The sequence below is a fragment of the Oncorhynchus kisutch genome, linkage group LG6 (assembly GCF_002021735.2).
Source record: "Oncorhynchus kisutch isolate 150728-3 linkage group LG6, Okis_V2, whole genome shotgun sequence".
Classification (NCBI taxonomy): Eukaryota; Metazoa; Chordata; class Actinopteri; order Salmoniformes; family Salmonidae; genus Oncorhynchus; species Oncorhynchus kisutch.
The window spans coordinates 62,030,068-62,046,712 of NC_034179.2; the positions used below are offsets into that span (position 1 = coordinate 62,030,068).

The 16,645-nt window shown below is 42.7% G+C and overlaps 1 protein-coding gene across 2 annotated transcripts in view; it reads left to right on the forward strand.

Annotated features, from left to right (window-relative positions):
• Window positions 1-8,163: 8,163 nt before the first annotated feature.
• Window positions 8,164-16,645, forward strand: part of doc2a (double C2-like domains, alpha) — a 51,352-nt gene continuing 42,870 nt past the window's right edge. Inside the window, exon 1 of one of the 2 annotated variants that reach the window (XM_031827104.1) lies at window positions 8,164-8,539. The gene's annotated coding sequence lies outside the window, so the exon portion shown is untranslated. The remainder of the gene's footprint in view (window positions 8,540-16,645) is intronic. The other variant, XM_031827103.1, reaches the window with a different exon arrangement.

Sequence of the window (16,645 nt, forward strand, 5' to 3'; positions counted from 1 at the left end):
ACACTATTACAAACATACATAATACACTAGCATAATGAATACTCAATCTAATTAAATATTGATTCTTCATCTACTATAGTCCCACAACATTTCTGTATACTATATTTAAATTGTTTTAAAATAATGTTTAAACGTATATATTGAAAGGTTTCTAGTTTGCTCAGTTAATTTATTCCATTTCTTTATTGCTCTAAATCGAAATGTTCTTTTGCCCATTTCTTTTTTCTGTCTGGATAACGCATAGATGGTGGACAATCTTTTCCTAGTATTTAGGGAATGTCTGTCCCTTACCAACTGAATAGCATTGTGAATAGAACTTGGCCGTTTTAATATATGTATATTATAAAATAAGATAAACATGTTTTTTTCAATTATCTTGTCGATTGATGACCAACCAAGAACATGACTGCAACAGAAGAACCATATCTCTGCCTTAAAACAATCCTTGCTGCTTTATTCTGTGCATTCTGCAGCCTCCTAACTTCACTAGATGATGCATTTCCCCAGACCACCGAACAATAGTTCACTTGACTCTCAACCAATGCCTGTGTTATTTGCTGAAGGATTTTCCCTGGTAAATATTTAGCTATCCTTCTGATTATGCATGCTGTTTTAATATTTTTTTTTACATAGATTAGTTATTTGAGACGACCATGATAAGCAGTTGTCTAGCTGCACTCCCAGTAGTTTGGTTTCTGCCACTTCTTCAATTTGTACTCCTCCCATACTTAATTGTATCCCATGCTGTTTTGGCCTTTTCCTAGTTGAACAGTGTTTAAAGCAAGTTTGTTTTGGCAAACCCATTTCCTGATAATCTCCAAATCTCCTTGCAAAGCTTGCTGTACCTGTTGAACTGATTGTCTTACTGCATAAATTGTAGTATCATCTGCAAATATAGTAGCTTGATTTTCAACCAAGGCATAGGGAAGGTCGTTGGTGTATATTAAGTAGAGAAGTGGCCCAAGGCAGCTGCCCTGCGGTATTCCACAGTTTAACACATTAGGGGAAGAAAATGAACCATTGATATAGGTAGACTGTTTCCTGTCAGTTAGATATGACTGTACCCAATTCAATGCTACCTCCTTAAAACCATAATGCATTAATTTTGTCAAAATAATTTCATGATCCACTAAATCAAATGCTGCAATGAAATCTAAAAATAGTACACCTACAAACCTGCCATTATCCATAGCATTGAGCCACTGGTCAGTCATGTCAACCAATGCAGTGGTAGTGGAATGGTTTATGCGATAAGCATGCTGATTGGCTGTAATCTTATCATTCTTTTCCATATACTCCCACATTTGTCTACTCACAATACCCTCCGAATCTTACTGAGTGTAGGGAGTAGACTAATTGGTCGACTATTGGCAGGAGTAATGGGTTCTTTGCAGTCTTTCGGAATAGGACACAGTTTCGCATGCTTCCATACATTTGCAAACAACCCCTTTTCCAGTGACCAATTAAATATGTATCTCAGTGGAACTGCAATCTGTGGAGCAGCACAGCGAAGCAAAAAATTGTCCATAAGACCATAACCTGTAGATTTACCATCAGGTAATGACTTCAATAGGTTTAACACCTCCTCCACTGACACCGTTTGTAGACTAAAAGAGCAGATCTTATTGCTCATAATATGATCATCAATCCATTGGACAATAGCTTGTTTGGAAGAATTTATGTCTACATTGTTGCTTAGTAATTACATTTTCTGTGTAAAAAATCTGCAAAATGATTGGCAATATCAACTGGTTTTGTTATTATTCTCCCGTCAACCTCCACACTAGGTTTGATGGTAGACTGGCACATGGGACCTCAAAGGAAAAGTCTGTTTGCTTGAATGCTCTTTCTTCATACAGTACAGAAGCTGCGTTTAGAACTGCAGTTTCAAAGGCATAATTTTTTCTTGTTTTTGGTGGCGCACCAAATCAGATCAGATCCAAACTTTTTTCTCCACTTAGCTGAGTAATACATTTTGTGTGGAATTATTTTTTTATTTTTATCAAGGGGTGTGCTGCAGCACCCTCAGCAAATTAAATCACATTTTATTTGTCACATGCGCCTAATTCAACAAGTGTAGACCTTACTGTAAAATGCTTACTTACAAGCCCAAACAATGCAGTTTTAAGAAAATAGAGTTACGAAAATATTTACCAAATAAAATACATTTAAAAAACACAATAAAATAACAATGTGGCTATACTGTATATAGGTGGTACTGGTACTGAGTCAATGTGTGGTGGTACAGGTTAGTCGAGGTCATTTGTCAATGTAGATAGAGTCAATGTAGGTAGGGGTAAAGTGACTATACATAGATAATAAGCAGCGAGTGGCAGCAGTGTAAAAACAGGGGGGTCAATAAAAATGTTCCGGGTGGCCATTTGATTAATTGTTCAGCAGTCTTATGGCTTGGGGGTAGAAGCTGTTTTGACCTAGACTTGGCGCTCCAGTACCGCTTGCCGTGCGGTAGCAGAGAGAACAGTCTATGACTTGAGTGACTGGAGTCTTTGACAATTTTTTGGGCCTTTCTCTGACACAATCTAGTATAGAGGTCCTGGATGGCAGGAAAGTTGGCCCCAGTGATGTACTGGGCTGTACACACTACCCTCTGTAGTGCCTTACGGTCGGATGACGAGCAGTTGCCATACCAGACAGTGATGCAACCGGTCAGGATGGTGCAGCTGTAGATATTTTTGAGTATCTGGGGACCCATGCCAAATTCTTTGTCTCCTGAGGTGGAAAAGGCATTGTCGTGCCCTCTTCACGACTTTCTTGGTGTATTTGGACCATGATAGTTTGTTGGTGATGTGGACACCAAGGAACTTGAAGCTCTCAACCTGCTCCACTACAGCCCCATCGATGTGAATGGGGGCGTGTTCGGCCCTCCTTTTCCTGTAGTCCACGATCATCTCTTTTGTATTGCTCACATTGAGGGAGAGGTTGTTATGCTGGCACCACACGGCCAGGTCTCTGACCTCCTCCCTATAGGCTGTCTCATTGTTGTCGGTGATCAGGCCTACTTAATGATGGTATTTGAGTCGTGCTTGGCCATGCAGTCTTGGGTAAACAGGGAGTACAGGAGGGGACTAAGCATGCACCCGAGGGGCCCCAGTGTTGAGGATCAGTGTGGCAGATGTGTTGTTGCCTACCTTTACCACCTGGGGGTGGCCCGTCAGGAAGTCCAGGATCCAGTTGCAGAGAGAGGTTTTTAGTCCCAGGGTCCTTAGCTTAGTGATGAGCTTTGTGGGCACTATGGTGTTGAACCCTGAGCTGTAGTCTAGGAAAAGCATTCTCACATGTTCCTATTCTCACGTGTTCCTTTTGTCCAGGTGGGAAAGAGCAGTGGTGAGTGTGATTGAGATTGCATCCTCTGTGGATCTGTTGGGGCAGTATGTGAATTGGAGTGGGTCTAGGGTTTCCGGGATGATGGTGTTGATGTGAGCCATGACCAGCCTTTCAAAGCACTTCATGGCTACTGACGTGAGTGCTATGGGGCGGAAGTCATTTAGGCAGGTTACCTTTGCTTTCTTGGGCACAGAGACTATGGTGGTCTGCTTGAAACATATGGGTATTACAGACTCGGTCAGGGAGAGGTTGAAAATGCTTCCTGCAGCTATGTTTATAAATATTGTATTAAATTCAGTGAGACGTTAACAGCTGCTTATCATTCAACATACAGTATATGCTATGGCCAGTAGCCACCCAAACGAGGCCTATCTGAAATATGAAAATGATCAAACAAATCGTCAGGTAGCCTATAGTTCTGGCAAAGATGAGTCTGTCGTTGCTAAACTGTTATATGGATGATAAGAGTTAGCCTACCTTGTTTTTGTCAGGCAAAACCTGAGGACTTTAAATAAGTTATTTCTGGTCATTAACCTGGATATGCATGCCGGGCTCTGCGCTCCAATGCTGATGACTGGTCATTGGTCAACGATCAAGACATGCACATTTTAGGTTCTGAAGCATAGATACGAATTTAACGACCACTTGCAGGCAGTGGGTTCAAAACAACAATGACAAAAAATATATATATTCATTTCTACATTTTTGGGGAAATTATGCCACAAAGAAAAGGGTACTTTGGAGACTAAAAGTGCACGTGCTGGTCTTGCTGATAGAGAGGTTAGTGCACACTGTAGCAAAATAACAAACGACAGTTCAGGTAACCCCTCCTTGTTTTAGTCTATTTTCTTCCCTGTGGTGTCTGATAAATAGACCCAGACAACTATCTGTCTTTCTTATTTCCTCTCATCTGTTATTGTTTCATAAAGGCTGTCTCTCACTTCATGGCCTGACAACACACTGGAGTGGAAAAGTGAAATTATACAAGGGCTGGGTCTAATCCTGAATGCTGATTGATTTAAAGCGCATTCCAGCCGGTGTCTATTCCACAAGTTACCACTGGCTAAATCTTTTATTTTTTATTTAACCTTTATTTAACTAGGCAAGTCAGTTAAGAACAAATTCTTATTTACAATGACGGCCTACCAAAAGACAAAAGGCCTTCTGCGTGGACGGGGGCTGGTGTCACGCCCTGACCTTAGTACTTTTTGTTTTCTTTATTATTTTTGGTTAGGTCAGGGTGTGACATGGGTGATGTCTTTGTTCCTGTCTAGGGGTTTTGTATGTCTATGGGTGTTCACTAGTCTAGGTGTTATGTATGTCTATGATTTGCCTAGATTGGTTCTCAATTAGAGGCAGCTGTTTATCGTTGTCTCTGAATGGGAATCATATTTAGGCAGCCATATTCCTTGGGTATTTCGTGGGTTATTGTCTATGGTTAGCTGCCTGTGTCTGCACTTGTTTATATATAGCGTCACGTTAGTTTTGTTGTTTTTGTATAGTTTGTTTAGTGTTTCTTCGTTAATAAATAGAAGAATGTATTCACATCACGCTGCACCTTGGTCTCCTCCATTCAACAAATGTGACAGCTGGAATTAAAAATAAAATAAAAAATTCAATAAAAATCTAGGACAAAACACACATCACAACAAGAGAGACAACACAACACTACATAAAGAGAGACATAAATCAACACCATAGCATGGCAGCAGCACATGACAACACAGCATGGTATCAACACAACATGACAACAACATAGTAGCAGCACAGGGTACAAACATTATTGGGCACAGACAACAGCACAAAGGGCAAGAAGGTAGAGGCAACAATACATCATGGAAAGCAGCCACAACTGTCAGTAAGAGTGTCCATGATTGAGTTTTTGAATAACTTTAAAATGCCTATTGACATTTGACATTAAAATGCCTATTTACTCTGTTCCATCTGACTGCGCAATTCACTGTATCTTCAGCCCAGGCAGGGAAGTTATAAACTTAATCTCCATGTAACGGCTTTCTTCCGTCGAAGGAGAGTCGGACCAAAATGCAGCGTGGTTAGTTCGATACATGTTTAATGAATGAATAAACGGATCGTGAAAACCTATACAGCCTATCTGGTGAATACAAACACACTGAGACAGGAACAATCACCCACAAACACACAGTGAAACCCAGGCTACCTAAATATGGTTCCCAATCAGAGACAACGAGAATCACCTGACTCTGATTGAGAACCGCCTCAGGCAGCCATAGACTATGCTAGACAACCCTACTCAACCACAATCCCAATACCTACTAAAACCCCAATACAAAAACACACCACAAAATAAACCCATGTCACACCCTGGCCTGACCAAATAAATAAAGAAAACACAAAATACTAAGACCAAGGCGTGACACATTATCTCACATTTCTTTTAGACTAACATTTTGCTTTCAACAGCGGAGATTTGTATAAACCTTGCAGTCTGTCTCTGACTGTCTCTAACTGTCCCGTAGTAATGAACGTGAACTGTAGAGGTCAGGAGTCGGGATGAGAGAGAAGCAGGCCACGTTTCTCAGCCAGTTGAAATCATGAATCAGCTAGCATCATTTTTATGGATATATACAAAGAAATGTCAATTGAAAAAAAAGGTCAAATGTAACAAAATGCAGCTAGTTTGCAGTCTTTCCAGCTTCAGTTTGAAGTGATTGCGTTAGCTGTGTTGTTGGCTAGCTCCTCTGAACAACAGTGTCCTGACGAGAGAGCACATTTTATAGGCCAGGTGAAATCGTGCCTCATTAGCTTATTGTTATGGATGTATCCAAATAAATGTCGCTAGAAAACAGCTGAAACAAATGCAGCTCCTGATGCTATTCTTTCTGCACTGTTTGACGTGACCGTAAGTTAGCCGTAGTTGGCTAGCTAGCAAGGAAGGGATAAGAACATTGCCAGCCAGTATGGCAATGGAACATTTAGAACGAACGACTGGGTCGCGTCTGCAGATACAGAACAAAAAGACTGAACGACAGGCTTGCGTCTCTGGCAACCGAACCATTAGAACGAACCGGCTTGGGTAGCAACCGTAGATTTGTTTAGGGACTATATATTGTGGAAGTAGTATGAATGAATTCATCAACATTTTTTATGAAAATATGTCAATCATTATTTGAATATGTTGGTAACCCGTTGTATAAAAGTGATAATGCCCTCGAAGCCGGTGTTTAGAGGATACATTGGCTTGACTTCGTCTCGGGCCTAACAATATGCCAGTATATCCGCCAAACACCGGCTTTGAGGGCATTGTCACTTTAATGAAGTGATACAAAAACAAAAGAAGTCACCAAATGCGGCAGAGTAAAGCATCAATGGATTTAATCAAAGACAAAGCTCTGTGCTTGTGAATTGGATTGTTGTTTCTTCAATAACAGTATTCAGACACGAACACAGACATACGGACGCACGCATGCACGCACGCATGCACACACACACACCGAGAAATGGTTCCTAGTTGAAGCCACTGTAGCTGAGAGGAGATTGTCTGTTGTGCTGAAGCTGAATCTTGCAGCTGGCTTAAAAATAAGACAGCAAACAATGTGTCACTTTTGGGTTTTATACGAGAAAAACCAACATGGCCTCACGTTTTAATAAAACTGGTGCGTATTACATGGCTCTCCAGATCAGAGGGAGAGAGAGATGAAGAGAGAGACAGGGAACAGAATGGAGGAGAGTGGCTGAAGATCAAAAAACAAAAAGCAGCACCCCAGGAACCCTGATACAATCCCTTTGGTGCGCAGGGAGGGGAAGAAAGGAGGGAGCGTGTGTGGGAGGAAGAGAGAAAGAGAGGGAGAAAGAGACCGGGGAAGAGAGAGAGAGAGAAAGAAAGAGAAGGGGATTCAGAGAGAAGATATTAGATTTGAGGTGTGATTTTTTTTTGGGGGGGGGTGGGGGGGGGGATTTTTTACGAAGGGAAACAGTCGGGATCCCTCACCCAAGGGACACATATCTGTGCTGTCTGTCCACTCACTTACCAGAAGAAGACGAGAGAGAGAGAGAGAGAGAGAGATGGGAAGAGAGAGAGAAGAGAAAGAGGGGGAGGAGGAAAGAGGAGAGAGAGAAAGAGGAGAGAGAGAGAGGGAGAGAGAGAGAGAGAGAGGGAGAGAGAATAAAGAGAGAGGGGGCAGAGGGAGAAATATGGCGAGAAGGAGAGGGAAAGGCAAGATAAGAGGGAAAATTTATGATCTGATCAGTTACACCCTTCCTGAGAAGAAAACCCTCTGTTATTATCTGTGTGTGTGTGCACGTGTGTGTGTGTGTTTGCACATGCTTTTGTAGATCAACATGTGTGTGAGAGTAATGTGCACGCATGTATCATTAGGCATCATTAGACACAAATTATACAGAGACAGAGAGACAGATGTGGTAGCTGGCAGCGTGTCGCATTAAGCTCTGTTCTACCACTGCAATCATCCCATGATGAAGAGAGAGTGGAGAAGAGGAGAGAGAGAGAGACAAGATAAGATAAGAGAAGCGAGGAGAGAAGACGAGAGAAAGGAAGAGAGGGAGAGGGAGAGAGAAAAGAGAGAGAAAGAGAGAGAGAGAGAGAGAGTACATCCCAATACATGCACTGTGATTAAACACAAAGGTTCATTACTGTTGACATTGAAGATTAATGCAGGCGGGCCAAGAGGATATTGCACACAAAAAATGTAACTGCACAGTGAAGAGAAGAGGAATGGAGAGGAGGAGAGAGGAGGGCAGAGAGGAGAGACTGACAAAATGCAGAGAAAGCCTAGAGAACGAATGACGGAGAGAGGAGAGGAGAGAGGGAGGGGGGAAAAGTCGTAATATTATCATTATACAGATAACTCACTGCAAGCAATATTTTCGCAACCCAATCCTCCCCTCCAACACTCACACACACACATACACACTCCTGCCTCACCACTCGTCTTCCTCTCTTTCCGTAACTCTATCTGTAACACTGTAGATTTCTTTATTGAATGTTAAATACTCACTCCTCCCAATCTCTCCTCTCTCCCACTCCAACCAGCTATCCCTTCCCCTCCTCTCTCTCTCCCTCCCTCTCTCTCTCTCTCTCCCTTGGTTTCTATCTCTCTCCCTCGGTTTCTCTCTCACCACCTGTTAGTTCAGACCCCCGTGCATTGAGATACACTTGTTTATGAGGGAAGCTTTCACACTCTCGCAATCAGAGGTAAGATTTACTTTCCTTTTTTTGTTGTCTGTTATCAACTTCATACCTTCTTCTGTTGTGTTACTGCATTGTATTTGGTTAGATTCATTTCTTACATTCTCCTTTTTCATATTTGTATGTAATCCATCACTTCTTTCGCGATAACTGGCTCATCTGCTTGCGCTCTCTCTCTCTCTCTCTCTGTCTCTCTGTCTCTATGTCTTTCTGTCTCTCTGTCTCTGTATCCCATAGGTGTACTGTATCATGATGTTAACACCTGCTGTCTCAGGAGTCCGGCTGATCAGCCAGTCCCGTTTATGTACTCAGAGTAAACCTGACCCTGCAGGGTTAAAGTATTCATTTAAAGTCAAATCAAAGTTTATTGGTCGCATACACAGTTTAGCAGGTGTTATAGTAGGTGCAGCAAAATGCTTCTGTTACTAACTCGTAACAGTGCAATAACATGTCCAAATTTAAACGTAAGGGCAAATTTAAACGTTCTTCCCAGTGGGAAGAATCTGATTAAGAATCCAAGTAGCACTGTATCAGTAATCAAAGATCAGCTAAAAATGATATGCACAGATGTAGATATATTACAGTGAGCTAGGTCAAGAATCCAGTACATACAGTTGAAGTCGGAAGTTTACATACGTCTTAGCCAAATACATTTAAACTCTGTTTTTCACAATTCCTGACATTTAATCCTATTAAAAATTCCCTGTCTTAGGTCAGTTAGGATCACCACATTATTTGATGAAATGTCAGAATAATAGTAGAGAGAATTATTTATTTCAGCTTTTATTTCTTTCATCACATTCCCAGTGGGTCAGAAGTGTACATACACTCAATGAGTATTTGGTAGCATTGCCTTTAAATTGTTTAACTTGGGACAAACGTTTCGGGTAGTCTTCTGCAAGCTTCCCACAATACGTTGGGTGAATTTTGGCCCATTCCTCCTGAATGAGAGCTGGTGTAACTGAGTCAGGTTTGTAGGCCTCCATGCTCGGTCATGCTTTTTCAGGTCTGCCCACAAATTTTCTATAGGATTGAGGTCAGGGCTTTGTGATGGCCACTCCAATACCTTGAATTTGTTTTCCTTAAGCCATTTTGCCACAACTTTGGAAGTATGCATGGGGCCATTGTCCATTTGGAAGACCGATTTGCGACCAAGCTTTAACTTCCTGACTGATGTCTTGAGATGTTGCTTCAATATATCCACATAATTTTCCTACCTCATGATGCCATCTATTTTTGTGAAGTGCATCAGTCCCTACTGCAACAAAGCACCCCCACAACATGATGCTGCCACCCCCGTGCTTCCCAGTTGGGATGGTGTTCTTCGGCTTGCAATCCTCCCCATGGTGTATATACTTGCATACTATTGTTTGTACAGATGAACGTGGTACCTTTAGACATTTGGAAATGGCTCCCGATGACGAACCAGACTTAAGGAGGTCTACAATTATTTTCTGAAGTATTGACTGATTTCTTTAGATTTTCCCATGATGTCAAGCAAAGAAGCACTGAGTTTGATGGTAGGCCTTGGAATACACTGCTCAAAAAAATAAAGGGAACACTTAAACAACCCAATGTAACTCCAAGTCAATCCCACTTCTGTGAAATCAAACTGTCCACTTAGGAAGCAACACTGATTGACAATACATTTCACATGATGTTGTGCAAATGGAATAGACAACAGGTGGAAATTATAGGCAATTAGCAAGACATCCCCAATAAAGGAATGGTTCTGCAGGTGGTGACCACAGACCACTTCTCAGTTCCTATGCTTCCTGGCTGATGTTTTGGTCACTTTTGAATGCTGGCGGTGCTTTCACTCTAGTGGTAGCATGAGACGGAGTCTACAGCCCACACAAGTGGCTCAGGTAGTGCAGCTCATCCAGGATGGCACATCAATGCGAGCTGTGGCAAGAAGGTTTGCTGTGTCTGTCAGCGTAGTGTCCAGAGCATGGAGGCGCTACCAGGAGACAGGCCAGTACATCAGGAGACGTGGAGGAGGCCGTAGGAAGGCAACAACCCAGCAGCAGGACTGCTACCTCCGCCTTTGTGCAAGGAGGAGCAGGAGGAGCACTGCCAGAGCCCTGCAAAATGACCTCCAGCAGGCCACAAATGTGCATGTGTCTGCTCAAACGGTCAGAAACAGACTCCATGAGGGTGGTATGAGGGCCCGGCGTCCACAGGTGGGGGTTGTGCTTACAGCCCAACACCGTGCAGGACGTTTGGCACTTGCCAGAGAACACCAAGATTGGCAAATTCGCCACTGGCGCCCATGCTCTTCACAGATGAAAGCAGGTTCACACTGAGCACATGTGACAGACGTGACAGAGTCTGGAGACGCCGTGGAGAACGTTCTGCTGCCTGCAACATCCTCCAGCATGACCGGTTTGGCAGTGTGTCAGTCATGGTGTGGGGTGGCATTTCTTTGGGGGACCGCACAGCCCTCCATGTGCTCGCAAGAGGTAGCCTGACTGCCATTAGTTACCAAAATGAGATCCTCAGACCCCTATGCTGGTGCGGTTGGCCCTGGGTTCCTCCTAATGCAAGACAATGCTAGACCTCATGTGGCTGGAGTGTGTCAGCAGTTCCTGCAAGAGGAAGGCATTGATGCTATGGACTGGCCAGCCCGTTCCCCAGACCTGAATCCAATTGAGCACATCTGGGACATCATGTCTCGCTCCATCCACCAACGCCACGTTGCACCACAGACTGTCCAGGAGTTGGTGGATGCTTTAGTCCAGGTCTGGGAGGAGATCCCTCAGGAGACCATCCTCCACCTCATCAGGAGCATGCCCAGGCGTTGTAGGGAGGTCATACAGGCACGTGGAGGCCACACACACTACTGAGCCTCATTTTGACTTGTTTTAAGGACATTACATCAAAGTTGGATCAGCCTGTAGTGTGGTTTTCCACTTTAATTTTGAGTGTGATTCCAAATCCAGAGCTCCATGGGTTGATAAATAATTTTTGTGTGATTTTCAGCACATTCAACTATGTAAAGAAATTCATTCAGATCTAGGATGTGTTATTTTAGTGTTCCCTTTATTTTTTTGAGCAGTGTACATCCACAGGTACACTTCCAATTGACTCAAATGATGACAATTAGCCTATCAGAACATTCTAAAGCCATGACATCATTTTCTGGAATTTTCTAAGCTGTTTAAATGTACAGTCAACTTAGTGTATGTAAGCTTCTGACCCACTGGAATAGTGAGACAGGGAATTATAAGTGAAATAATCTGTCTGTAAGCAATTTTTGGAAAACTTACTTGTGTCAAGCACAAAGTGGATGTCCTAACCGACTTGCCAAAACTATAGTTTGTTCACAAGAAATGTGTGGAGTGGTTGAAAAACGATTTTTATTGACTCCAACCTAAGAGTATGTAAACTGTAAATCATATTCGCTGTGCATAAACAATGTAACTAAAGTACAATGTACAGTAGTAGAAATATTATGATTAGCTACTTTGGGGATACAGTATTTAAATACACAGTGTGGAATGAGAAGTGGCCAGTGGTTCAATGTCTCTATAGCTTGGGACAGCAGCGTTGGCTGTGGTTTGTGAGTGAGAGTGTGCATCACCTGGTAGATGGCTACTGATGGCTGTTCAACAGTCTGATGGCCTGGTAATATAAGCCATTTTTTATTCTCTCTGTCTTAACTCTGATACCCCTGTACTGTCTCCGTCTGTCAGACAATAGCTAAGTGAACAGTCCGTGGCTCGGGTGGGTGAGGTCCTTAATGATCTTCTAGGTCTTCCTTTGACACTGGGTGCTGTAGATGTCCTGGAGGGCAGGCAGCATGCCCCCAGTGATGCGTTGGGCTGCCCGCACTACCCTCTGGAGAGCCATAAGGTTGAGGGTGGAGCAGTTGCCGTACCAGGCGTGATGCAACCCGACAGAATGCTCTCAATGGTGCATCTGTAGAAGTTTGTGTGGGTCGATGGGGCCATGCTGAATTTCTTCCGCCGCCTGAGTTTGTAGAGGCGCTGTTGCACCTTCTTCACCACGATGTCGGTGTGGCGAGACCGTTTCAGGTCCTCAGTGATGTGCACACCGAGGAATTGGGAGCTTTTGACCCTATCCACTGCAGCTACATTGATGTAGATGGGGGCGTGCTCTCTCTTCTGTCTCCTGTAGTCCATGATAAGCTAATTTGTTTTGTTGACATTGAGGGAGAGGTTATTTTCCTGGCACCAGTCCGTCACGGGTCTAACCTTCTCACTGTCTCGTCGTTGTTGTTAGTAATCAGGCCTACCTCTGTTGTGTTGCCAGCAAACTTGATGATTGAGTTGAAGTCGTGCGTGGCCACGCAGTCATGGGTGAACATAGAGTACATGAGGGGACTGAGCACACACCCCTGGGGGGTCCCCGTGTTGAGGATCAGTGTGGTGGACGTGTTGTTGCCTTCCCTCACCACCTGGGGTCGTCCCGTCAGGAAATCTAGGATCCAGTTGCAGTTCAGACCCAAGGCCCCGAGTTTAGGGACACGCTTAAAGGGCACTATGGTGGGATTGAAATAAATGTACCCCTTTGCTGCAGTCAAATGACATAGCGGCCTCATGGGTGGAGTGTTATTAATATTTTTCATAATTTCATAATGAATAAAGATTATTTTGTTCAAATGCAGAAAATCTATTGTTTCTATGTCAAACAGTATTGCTATATTTAAGTCTTCTGTGATGTCTATAAAGTGTAATATTGGGATGCAAATTCAACTCTACAGTATATCTGACATGGTACAGGTGTCTTCTTTTTTTAAACCCATAACCATGTCTGTGAGGTATATACTTTACTTTTTACACTGTGTGACCTTGATTTAGCCCACATCATTAACTGGTTAATAAAACAGTTTTGTCATTGATCTACACAAAATACTCTATAATATCAAAGTGAAAAGAAAATTCTACAGATGTTTACAAATTAATAAAAACAAATATAACTAAAATATAGTTGTTGCATAGGTATTCACCCCCTTTGTTTAGGAAAACCTAAATTAGCTCAGAAGTCAAATTTGGCTTAACAAATCACATAACAAGTTACATGGACTCACTCTGTGTTACAAAATAGTGGTTGACATGGTTTTTGAATGACTACCCCTTCCTCTGTCCCCCATATACACATCTACCTGTAAGGTTTCAATCAGTCAAGTATTGCAGTTCAAGCACAGATTCAACTACAAAGACCAAGAAGCCTTTCGAAAGCCTCATAAAGAAGGGCAGTGATTGGTAGATAACAAAGCAGACATTGAATATATCTTAAAGCATGGTCAAGTTAATAATTATGCTGTGGTGGATGTATTAAACCACCTTGACACATCAAAGAGGCAGTTGTCTTTCTGAACTGCGCTGCAGGACAGGAAGGACACTGCTTAGGGATGTCACTGTGAGGCCATTGGTGACTTTAAAACAGCTACAGAGTTCAATGGCTGTGATGGGAGAAAACTGAGGATGGACCAACAACATTGTAGTGACTCCACAATAATGACCTAAATGAGAGTGAAAACAAGAATACAAATATACATAATATGAATATTCCAAAACATGCATATGTATGCAACAAGGCACTAAAGTAATACTGCGAAAAAACATGGCAAAGGAATACATTTTTTTGGCCTAAATGCAAAGCCTTATGTTTGGTGCAAATCCAACACAACACATCACTGAGTAAGTGCCTCCTTATTTTCAAGCATGGTGGTGGCTTCATCATGGTATGGGTGTGCTTGACATTGGCAGAGACTGTGGAGTTTTTCCAGATTGAAACAAAAGGGGATGGAGCTAAGCACAGGCAACATCCTAGAGATAAACCTGCTTCTGTCTGCTTTACACCAGACACTAGGAAAGGAATTCCCCTTTCAGCAGGGCAATAACCTACAACACAAAGTCAAATCTACACTGGTGTTGCTCACCAAGAAGACAGTGAATGTTCCTGAGTGGCCAAGTTACAGTTTTGACTTCAATCTGCTTGAAAATCTATGGCGAGACTTGAAAATTGCTGTCTAGCAATGATCCCCAACAGCTTGACAGAGCATGAAGAATTTTGAAAAGAACAATGGGCAAAAATTGCACAATACAGGTGTGCAAAGCTCTTAAGAGACTTACCCAAGAAGACTCACATCTATAAATCAGGCTTTTCTAACATGTATTGACTCAGGGGGGTGAATTCTTATCTTATCAAGGTATACAGTATATATATTGCTGTTTAATTTTGTATTCATCTTTTTAAAAAATGTTAAGATTTTTCTCCCACTTTGACATTACAGAGTATTTTGTTTAGATCGTTGACAAAATCAACTGAATCCATTTGAATCCCACTTTGTAACACAATAAAATGTGAAGAAATCCAAGGGGGGTGTAGACTTTCTATAGGCACACTAGGTATTCCTCTTGTCCAGGTGGGATAGGGTGGTGTGCAGTGCAACCACGATTGCGTCATCCATGGAGCTGTTGGGGCGTGTGTGGTGAAGGTGATATGGTCCCTGATTTACCTTTCAAAGCACTTCATGATGACAGAACTGTGCTACGGGGCAATAGTAATTTAGTTCAGTTACCTTGGCTTGCTTGGGAACAAGTGGGGATGACAGACTGGGATAGTGAGTGGTTGACAATGTCCTTAAACACTCCAGCCAGCTGGTCTGCGCATGCTCTGAGGAAGCGGCTTGGGATGCCATCTGGACCAGCAGCCTTGTGAGGGATAACACGCTTGAAGGTCCTTCTCACGTAGGCTACAGAGATCGGGAGCCTGCAGTCCTCGTGAGAAGCGGGGGCCCATATCGGCTGCTCTGTTTTCCTCAAAGCTCCTCAAAGTGGGTGAAAAAAGGTGTTTAGCTTGTCTGGCAGTGAGGCTTCTGTGTCCAAGACGTAGCTGGTTTCTTCTTTATAATCCGTGATAAGTCCCTGCCACAAACATCTTCTGTCTGAGTCGTTGAATTGTGACTGTCTTTTTGCTTCTATGCTTGTCTTATGGAGATCATAGGAGGTCTGTTTGTACTTGTCCATGTTTCCAATCTTTTTACTATGGTTAAATGTGGTGGTTCGCATATCATTTATTCCTCAGCACAGCATTCTCCCCCCTCTCTCCTTCTCTCCATCTCTCTCTCTTTCTCCCCTTCTCTCCACCTCTCTTTTCTCCCTTTTTCGCTTTCTCCCTTTCTCTCTCTCTCCTTTTCAATCTTTTTCTCTCCCTCCATCTCTCCCTCTCTCTGTGCATTCATGAATGAATATGGAATATCAACTTTATATAGAAATTGATAGTGCTTTTTGGGGGGGGGGGGGGGGGGTTGCTAAGATCTTGCTACTTATTCATTCATGCGAATCCACCACGCCCTCGCCCTTTTCCCTAGGTGTTTCCCAGTCTCTGACTATTTGTTTATCTCTCTCTCTCTGTTTCTCTCTCTTTCTCTCTGAGATTTAAATAAGCTTTATTAGCACGGATGATAAAGCCACTGTTGCTAAAGCGGAACAAAATAATGACATCAACAATAACAATCTATCAGAAATGAATAATAGTAGTGACGGGGATTAGAGAAAGGGGACAATATATACACAGAGTGTAGAAAACATCAACAAGACCTGCTCTTTCCTTGACACAGACTGACCAGGTGAAAGCTATGATCCCGTATTGATGTCACTTGTTAAATTCATTTCAGTGTAGATGAAGGAAAGAAAACAGATTAAAGAAGGATTTGTATGCCTTGAGACAGTTGAGACATGGATTGTGTGTGTGTGCCATTCAGAGGGTGAATGGGCAAGACAAAAGATTCAAGTGCTGTTGAAGGGGTATGGTAGTAGGTGCCAGGCGCACCGGTTTGTTTTCACACTCAACAGTTTCCTGTGTGTATCAAGAATGGTCCACCACCCAAAGGACATCAAGCCAACTTGACACAACTCAATATTTGGAAGGTGTTCTTAATGTTTTGTACATTCCGTGTACAAAGGACCATTGTTTTTTACCTGAGGGTTTTCCTCAACAACAACAGTCTTCTACCAAGGATCCTTTAAGGGAATCTTTCCCAATGAGGAACTATAGGGGCACCAACATCAACCTCTATGTAGGTGTGCAGTTTTATCAAGGGAAACATTCTATCACATGACATAGTGCCTTTGTCCCAAA